Here is a 9,881-nt window from a genome sequence, read left to right as displayed (position 1 = left end):
GGCAAACTCTATTGCCTTTGTCTGTCAACTTGTACCTTTCCTTCTTGCTGGAAGTTTGCTCTCATTCAGCCACTTCCAAATAAGGGTGACCATTCCCAACCCTCTAACTATCGTCCAATTGCTTTAGCATCTTGTATCTCAAAAGTTATCGAGTCAATTCTTAATAGAAATTTTAAGAGCATCTTTCCTATCACAACTTTCTTTCTGATTATCAGTATGTGTTCCGTCAGGGACGCCCCACTGGCGATCTTCTCACCTACCCTTCAGACTCCTGATCACCCTCCTTTCGGGATTCTTGCGAAAGCTTTGCCATTGCACTTGACATCTCAAAGGCTTTCGATCGAGTCTGGCAAAATTCTTTAATTTCCAAACTGCCCTCTTACAGTTTCTTTCTATCAGTGCCTTCATCTCTAGCTTCCTTTCTGGTCGTTCTATAGCCGCTGTTGTAGGCGGCCATAATTCTACTCCTAGATCTAACAACAGTGGTGTTCCTCAGGGCTCTGTCCTATCACAAACTCTCTTCCTTTTATTCATCAATGACCTTCTAAGCTGTACATCTAACCCTATCCACTCATACGCTGATGACTCCATCCTTCATCTTTCCATTCGGTTCCTGCAACGCCCATCTAAGCAGTTACTTCAACAAACAAGGGATGAAGCTATGGCACACCTAATGTCTGACTTGGCTTGTATCTCTGACTGGGGCAAAAATAATCTTGTTGTTTATAATGCATCAAAGACTCAGTTCTTACACCTATCGACCCGACAGTCTTCCACAGGTGTACCCACTAGTGTTTAATAATATTCAGCTTAATCCTGAATCATCCTTGAACACGCTTGGGGTGTCATTTACTCGGGACTTGTTTTGGAAAGATCATATTACATCTCTTGTAAAATCTGCTTCTAAGAGATTAGGTGTGCTAAGCCGACTCCATTCCTTCTTTACCCCTGCACAATTGTTGACTCTATACATGGGTTTCATCCGCCCCAGTGTGGAGTACAACTCTCACGTGTGGGAAGGTTCCCCACATACAGCTCTTCTTAATAGGGTAGAGTCAAAGGCTTTTTGTCTCATTAACTCTACTTCTCTTACTGACTCCCTTCAACCTCTGTCTCTTCGCCTCACCTCTACAGCAGGCACGCAGCACCCGTCTAGCAGCAAACTCTTATCTCTTTTCTTTCCAACTCTCTAATGCAAGAGTTAACCGTTACTCCAAGTCCTTCACTTATGCAACAGGTTAACTCTGGAACTGTCTCCCTCTGTCTGTATTTCCTACTTCCTCTGATCTCCAGTCTTTCAAACGCAGTGTGTCCAGGCATCTCGTAATGATCAGATCTTGAATTTGGCTCTCTGTTGTATTTTGTTTTTCTGTTGGAGGGAACAGTTATTGCGGGCTCATGGCCTTTGGTTCCTTCTTCCTCACATAAAAAAAAAAAAAGCTAAGTAAGAAATTAGTTATGTGGAATAGGAACTAAAGGGTTTAATTTCTGCAACATGGAAAGTCCCGTCCCTGCAACACACAATAACTGCCCACTAAGACATGAGATAAGCGCAAGACAGTCATTACTCATTTTATGATGGGGTTACGTTAGGTCATACCTTATTGTATACCGATTTCATCGTAAATCGGGAGATTGAAACCCATTATAAAAAGGGGGTTACATCAACTCAACTTCCCAAAGTCACCTAACCAAGACTGGTCCATAAATGACAACCCACCTTTATTCCTTCCTGTGTTGGTCCAAATCGTCTCCAAATCGTCCCCCCCGAGGCTGGAGGACAGCCTGTGCTTACGGCACTAATGGTCAGCCTCTGAGTCAAGCAGGAACAGGTTACGGGGAGGGGAATCTGGCCCATACCTGCACCTACCTTAGCACAGGTACCCATACCTGCACCAACCATAGCACTGGGGCCTACACTGGCACTGACCTTACCACTTGGCACACTAATCTACAGTACTGTAGTACGATGTTAGGCTGAGATGTGACGATAACAGGGGGGCACACATGAACAAGTTGAAAAGATAGGGCTTTGAATGGGTGGTGGGACCTGAACCATAACAATGTGATGCATGCCGGGGCCACCATCTTGCCTAAGACAAGCGACGGTCACCTCGCGTGTGCCTGGCGCATTCCGATGGCAAAATCGTTATAGTGGGAAATTTATTGTAAATCGAATGTTGGGGTGGAACTTTTTTATCATCGTTGTTGCTAATTATCGTAAAACCGAATCATCGTAAAACGAGTAATGAGTGTATTAGGCCTTCCAACCCCCATCCCAAAAAAGGTTAATCTTTCAAACAGGAGAGTTTAGTTATTGTCTTCATTAACCTCCTGACTACTAAGGGGCTCTCTTAAAACACAGTTTTGTGTGGTACCAGGAAAACCTAATCTTGACGTTGTCCTCGTGCTACATAGACTGATAATATCATCCAAACCCCTTCAAGTTAATGAATTTTATTATTATCATCATCATTATTATTATTATTATTATTATTATTATTATTATTGTAATAATAATAATAATTATTATTATTATCATCATCATCATCATCATCATCATTATTATCATTATCTAATATACTATACAAGTAGCTGTGTGTGTGTGTGTGTGTGTGTGTGTGTGTGTGTGTGTGTGTGTGTGTGTGTGTGTGTGTATTTTGGGCAGCCAAAACTACACATTCAAATCGCACAAAAATTGGCACAAAAATCGCAAAAAATTCGCTGATGTGAAAAAAACTTGGTCCCATCACGATTGATAAACTTTTACTGTATTTAATGAGCAATCAAATTTTGACCAAAAAACGTTGCTCCCAGCGCCCAGTCGGTTGCCGTGGCCGAGTGGTTAATATCTCGGACTTGCGTGCGGACAACTTGGGTTCCATTCCCGAAGTGAAGTCATGGCGCCTTTCTTCGGAACGGAGGCGTCCTAGTGCACCAAAATTGGCATGAAAATCGCAGAAAATTCGCTGATGTCGAAAAAACTTGGTCCCATCTCGATTGATGATTTTTTATTAGAGTTAAGAGCGATCAAGGTTTGGTTCAGAAAACAGTTCATTCGGTACCGGGACTTTTAGAAATTGAGTCTGCTCAGGCTCGAAGGGCCCACAAGCACTTGTTATTATTATTATTATTATTTCTTAACTATTTAATTTTTAAATGCAGATAAAACAAAAGTTATAATATCCAGGGCTGGTGGCGGTACTGTCAAAGCAGTGTGGCCATGTGCAGTTTGCCACAATGGTGTGGGGAGGAACACGATCTTGTGCAGTGTTTGTGATAAATGAATGCATAAGAGATGTAGTGGTATATGAGGTACGCTGCGAGATAATGCTGATCTTGTGCATGCGGTGTGTCGGGAAGAGCACTTAGAGACTGAGAGGCATGAAAGGACCAATCTTGCTGGTGAGTCTCCTGAGTTTGTGATGGAGGAGTTTTGCTGTTTGGGTGACATGTTATGTGATGGAGATGGGGCTGGAGTTAGGCTAGGGTAGGTGATGGAGATGGTGATGGAGCTAGGCTAGGGTAGGTGATGGAGATGGGGATGGAGCTAGGCTAGGGAGTGGTTGGAGGAAGTTCAGGGAGCTGTTGCCTCTGCTTACACTGGGAGGGCTCTCCATCGTGCTAAGGGATCCTTGTACCCAGCATGTGTTAGGAGTGTAATGGTGTATGATAGTGAGACCTGGGCAGTATGGGAAGAGGATAATTATAGGTTCAAATGTACAAAAATTACAATGATTAGACTGAGATGTTGTGCATCCTTGAATACGAGACCTGTCAGGGAGGGCAAGGATTGCCACTGAAGAGTTGAGAGGAAGGATGGGACTTGAATGTATTGGTGTTGTGATGAGGAGGGGTAGACTGAGATGATGTGGACATGCTGAGAGGATAAAAGATAACCACTGAGTGCGGAAGGTGAGAGATGTAAAAGTCGAGATTAGGGCTGTGCGGGGAAAACCAAAAATTACCTTAGATATTGGCATAAACTGTGACCCCAAAGGATGTGAGACTGAATAGGGAGGCTGGCAGAAATCGTGCAGCAGGGATAGCTGCCATTAAGTGGCCAAGGCTGGTGTATGTGAACATTATGGAGCCTATATAAACTATATGAATGGTAGGTTATTAGTCTCCACCTATTACATAGACAGAGGCTATTGTTTTAGCTGGTATTATTAGTATTGTGGCCTCAGAGTCTCGCGACGATTCCAGGGGAATCAGAGACTGTGGAAGGAACCTGAAGGGCCCAGATTATGTGTCCTGGCATAGGCCATTACTATAGAAAAATAAATCCAAATCATTAACGTGCAGTGGCAGAAAGCGTTATATCAATATTATGAGTGATTGAGAAAAAATGGTTATGTCTACCGGAGATTTCAATGGGACTTGAGCAAGTAATATGAATATGAAACTTGGCGAACCAGTTCTTAAGAATTTATTTCGTTTATTTAAAAAATCAAAATCTTCCCAGTGAGGTCAAAGTCATTGTAAGAAACAGTACGTGGAGACTACTGACTGTCCACAGGGCAGTTACAGAGTTCTGTTATTACTATTATTATTATTATTATTACTTTCATCATCATCATCATCATCATCATCATCATCATCATCATCATCATCATAAAGCCCTTCGTTCCATTTTCAGATAATTTTGTCGATCTCAGGGAAGGTAGAAACATTTTCTAAGTAAACGCATACACATAGATTTCATGTACATTAGCAGACATCAATATTGATTTGTTTCTTAACGATAAAATTTCGAAACTTGGTAATGCGATATTCAGAGATGAACAAGCTTTTCAGAATTTGACGTAGAAGTATTATATATACTCATTCCCGTAAATGTTTCGCGCAATATCTGTCCGTAACTGTACCTCTGTCCCATGGGATGGCTATATCAGACTGAATATACTGGTATCGGGATAGTAATATATATATATATATATATATATATATATATATATATATATATATATATATATATATATATATATATATATATATATATATTATAGATGGATAGATAGATAGATATAGATATATATATATATATATATATATATATATATATATATATATATATATATATATATATATATATATATATATATATATATCTATATGTCCAGCTTTGTATTTGGGAGGTTAAGCCATTGAATCCAGTGAAGTGTATTTCTGGTGTGAATGTGAGACATTAGTGCAATTTCATACCAATCTAGGAACCTCTTACTGAACGGGCATATGGGTGAGTCATATAACCTATCCAGTACGAAACCTCCTCTCTGAGCTAAGCATAAATAGTCGCACGAATGTAATTAAAAATACGTAATCAGCATATACAGGCTAAGCTGGAGAGGGTGAATAATCTATCTATCTACATACCTAGGCTGCTTCCCCCAAGGAAAGGGAGGTAGCCGAGACAGGACGACACACTCCCCATTTACTCATCCATTCAAACACATTCATTCGCATCTTAGCCCCAAAGGGGGGAACGGACAGATCCTCACCGCACCACACCGCACAAGGGTCAACTGTGCAATGCAATCAATGACATCCACAGCACGGCCTGACAGCAGAGCTGGTTTACCCCTGCCACATCATAACAGACTCATCCCCTTACCCACACCTGACCTGAAATAGCTGATCAGACCGAATGTGGGAGAATATCCCCTCAGGGCTGCGTCATCACTTATTGATTCACAATTTCTCTCCATTTATTTCTGTCACGCACAGCCACTCTTCCTTGCTCAACAGACATCCCTCTCGCATCCAGCGCTCTCTTCACACTGTCCATCCATCCTATTCATGGTCTTCCTCTCAGCCTTACACCTCTCACATCAGATCTAGTTATCTTTTTCACCAATCGCTCATTATCCATTCTCTCCAGATGCCCAAACCATCGCAACACCCTCTGCTCAACTCTACCAGCCATCTCCCGAACAACTCCAGTTCTCCTTCGCACTTCATCATTCCGCACTCGATCCATACGCGTCACTCCACACATACTCCTCAGACACCTCATCTCCATTATATTCAATCTTTTCCTCTCTGTTACACCCATATTCCATGTTTCAGCCCCATATAATGCCATCGGTACCACAACACCCTCATACAGCCTTCTCTTTACATCCATTCTAAGCGAACGACATCTAAACACTTTTTTCATTCCTCCCAGCACCTTTCCTACTTCATTTATTCTAAACTTCACTTCTGCATCTATTCTTCCATCCACAGCAACATGTGACCCAAGATATTTAAAACACTCTACCTCCTCAAGCAACTCGCCATTCAACACTATATTCATCCCCCTACCATCTACCAACCTCGTACACTTCATCACTTTACTCTTATTCTCATTTACTTTCAATTTCCTCCTTTCACACACCCTTCCAAACTCCTCTACTAACTGTCTCTATCTCTCCTCTGAATCAGCCACCAGTGCAGTATCACCTGCAAACAGCATCTGCTTCAGATTCCACTCTCCACCATCAACATTCACCAGACTCAGACCTCCACCTAAAACTCTAGCATTCACCTTCCTTACAACACCATCCATGTAAATATTAAACAACCAAGGCGACATCACACATCCCTGTCGCAGCCCCACTCTCACAGGAAACGAATCACTCACAGTATTTCCCACTCTTACACAAGCTCTACTATTTACATAAAAACTTTTCACCCCTTTTAGTAACCTACCATCAAGTCCATACAATTTTAAAACAGTCCACAAAGTCTCCCTATCAATTCTATCATATGCTTTCTCTAAATCCATAAATGCCCAAAACACATCCTTGCCTTTCGCTAAATACTTTTCACACACTTGTCTCACCGCAAACACCTGATCCACGCATCCCCTCCCTCTCCTAAAGCCACACTGCTCATCACCAATCACTCCCTCTGTACCCTCTCTAACTCTCATAATTAACACTCTACCATACACCTTACCTACAACACTCAACAGACTTACAGTATACCCCTAAAGCTTGTACATTCATACTTATCACCCTTGCCTTTATACAACGGGACCACACAAGCACTTGCCCAGGCAACTGGCACAATACCTTTCACAAAGCACACATTCAACAATCTTACTAACCAGTCAACAATAGTCACTCCACCACCTTTCAGGCATTCCACAGCACACCCATCCATACCTGCAGCTTTCCCTGTTTTCATCTCCTTTACTGCCTTCTCCACTTCCTCCTTCGTGATCAAAGAATCATTCAACTCTCCCAACACATTTATTCCTTGCACCCTTCCATCCACCACAATCTCAGCCACCCTTTCCTCCTCTACATTTAACAATCTTTCAAAATACTCTGCCCATCTCTTCCTTACTGCATCCATCTCAATTAACATCCTTCCATCCTCTGCTTTTACTCCTTCTTCCTTCCCAGACTCTCACTTTTGCACTCTTTTCACCTCCTTCCAAAACATTTTCTTACTCTGTTGAAAATTCTCTGTCAGCCGCCTACCCCACCTCTCATCTGCTGCCACTTTAGCATCACGCACAGCCCTTCTCGCCCTATTCCTCTTTTCCTTATACCTCTCATATGACATCTCATCCTTCCTCTGCAGCCACACTTCATATGCACATCTCTTCTCAGCCACAGCCATACTTACTTCCTCGCACCACCATTCACTTCCTTTTCTTACACCACCACCCACACGTCTCACACCACGCACCTCTTCTGCATGCCCCACCACAGCACTCTTAAATAACTGCCATTCCTCCTCCACACTGCCATTTTCCCGATCTTTCACTGCGTTCCACTCATGTTTCAATTTCTCCTGATACTCTATCTTTTTCTCTCTTTCATCCAACTCACTCACTTTCAAAACCTCCCTGCCACACCTAACCCTCCTAGCTCTCACCCATCTCTTACCTACTCTTAACTTTTCCTCCACCAGGTAGTGGTCAGACATACCTCCACCCTCCCCTCTCAGAACTCTCACATCCAACAATCTTCCTATTACATTCCTTGACACAACCACATAGTCCATCAAAGCTCTAGCAACAACCCTTCCACCCTCCTGTCTCACCCATGTATACTTATAAATATCTTTCTTCTCAAACATCGTATTTCCAGTCACCTTCTCTCGCTCAACACACATCGCTATCATTCGCTCCCCATTTTGATTTCTTCCAGGGTGAATAATAATATATAAAAAAAAAAGATTGAATTAATACTACCTTGTATATATATATTGTTTAAATACCCACATTGTTTACATGGAAAACAATATCGATCTGCCATCCAGCCCTTTACTGCTCCGTCGGGACTGCACGGACCCGATGCTAGGTTTCTTCCAGATAAGTAAATGTTAACTTCTTGATAAGACATAATTTATCTGTGTTTTTCTTGCTGCCACCTGACTGTTATCCTTGGCTCATGACCGGCTTTTCAAACAGATGTTAATTATAGCCTTCAAATACCTCTTTCCCGCACAGATGTCCTCACTTAGCTGAACAGAATCCCCTGGAGATGAGAAGACTGATACATGGTCAAATCCTTCAATACGTGGAGTTTCATAATGAAGACTTGCCTTCTCCAGGGCCTGTATTAATAAAAACTTCTAGGAGTAATCCCAAAATTGGTACTAAAAGTGGTTGTAGCTGAGAGTTTCTTCTAAAAGTTCCTCCTGGGAGGACTCGTAGTAGTAATTTCGCTCCTACCACGAAGTGTTACCAACACAAAGAATCTCTGCTTAATATATTTTAAAAATTACCATTACAAAGCCTTAGAGTATCAGTGTATAGTTAAAAAATGAAAAACTAGTTTTTATATATAGAAACAACATCTATTTGATCATATATTATGATTCTTTACGAATGTCGGTAAAATGGATAAAATGTAAACACATCGTGTGGTCAGCTGATCGTACCTGCTAACATCGGGGCATCATGTGTACATGGTACAATGACCGTCACCAATGGCACAATTTCAAGATTCCAAGGCTGTAGATAAATTCAGGAGAAAGAGAAACTGGACGGAGAGAGTGTACGAGGGACCTTCACAAACCTCTTAACAATGTGTGGAGCAGTTAGAGCATAGAGTGTTTCCGTTATCACATTGCTCACCGATGGCTGCGATGGTCCAAAGTCATCACAGTTACACTGCTGCATTTTTCCAGTTGCAAGGTACCTAAATAGTATCAACACTTTCATCTCGGATGTGAGAGGATGGTTTCGATGTGTGGGCCTTTCCAGTACATCTCTTACTAAATCAGTAATAAACATAATGTTCTCACGATCGAAACAGTACCTTCTTACAAGTTCTTGATCATCATATTCCATGAATGCATCCTTCCGACCTCGAAAATTTCTGCGTGGTGGGTGGTGTCGGTCAGCCATGGTCTATGTTGTCTTGTCTCTTGGTGTTTAAGGGACGCAGCTACTGTGATTTTTCATTCATTCGTTGCCGGACGCCATGTATCCCACACGGGGTGGCCAAGGGCTTAGAGTTAATTGTTTTACAGGGAGGGGCACTAATCCTCCACCAACCCCACTTGACACGTAGGGATGCCAACAGCATCTGGTGTTCCCAGGCGGTCACCCATCCAAGTACTAACCAGACCCAACGTTGCTTAACTTCGCTGATCGGACGGGAAGCGGTGTACTCAACTGTGATTACTGTCACTAAAAGCCCTCCTAACTACTTAAAAGTCTTTGTGGAGGACTTTTATTTTTTAGCGATTTTACGAGTAAACTTAGGAGTTGAAAGTAACTTTTAGGAGTACTTCTAGAAATTAGGAGCCAAATTTCACTTTGAGAGGAACTTTTACTCCTAGGAGTTTTTATTAATGCGGGCACAGATGTTTATTTTAATTAAGAGGAACTTCTTGTTGATGAAAGGGTTAATGGTTTCTAATTCTTTCAC

General features: G+C 41.9%; 1 pseudogene; it reads right to left on the bottom strand.

Annotated features, from left to right (window-relative positions):
• Positions 1-9,524: 9,524 nt before the first annotated feature.
• Positions 9,525-9,642, bottom strand: LOC145396280 (5S ribosomal RNA; annotated as a pseudogene).
• Positions 9,643-9,881: the final 239 nt, after the last annotated feature.

Source organism: Coenobita brevimanus, chromosome 35, assembly GCF_032717465.1.
Source record: "Coenobita brevimanus isolate Jiangsu-jjx chromosome 35, ASM3271746v2, whole genome shotgun sequence".
NCBI classification, from domain to species: domain Eukaryota; kingdom Metazoa; phylum Arthropoda; class Malacostraca; order Decapoda; family Coenobitidae; genus Coenobita; species Coenobita brevimanus.
The sequence above is the reverse complement of the archived record's forward strand: the minus strand, read 5'-3'. Positions and strand labels throughout refer to the sequence as shown.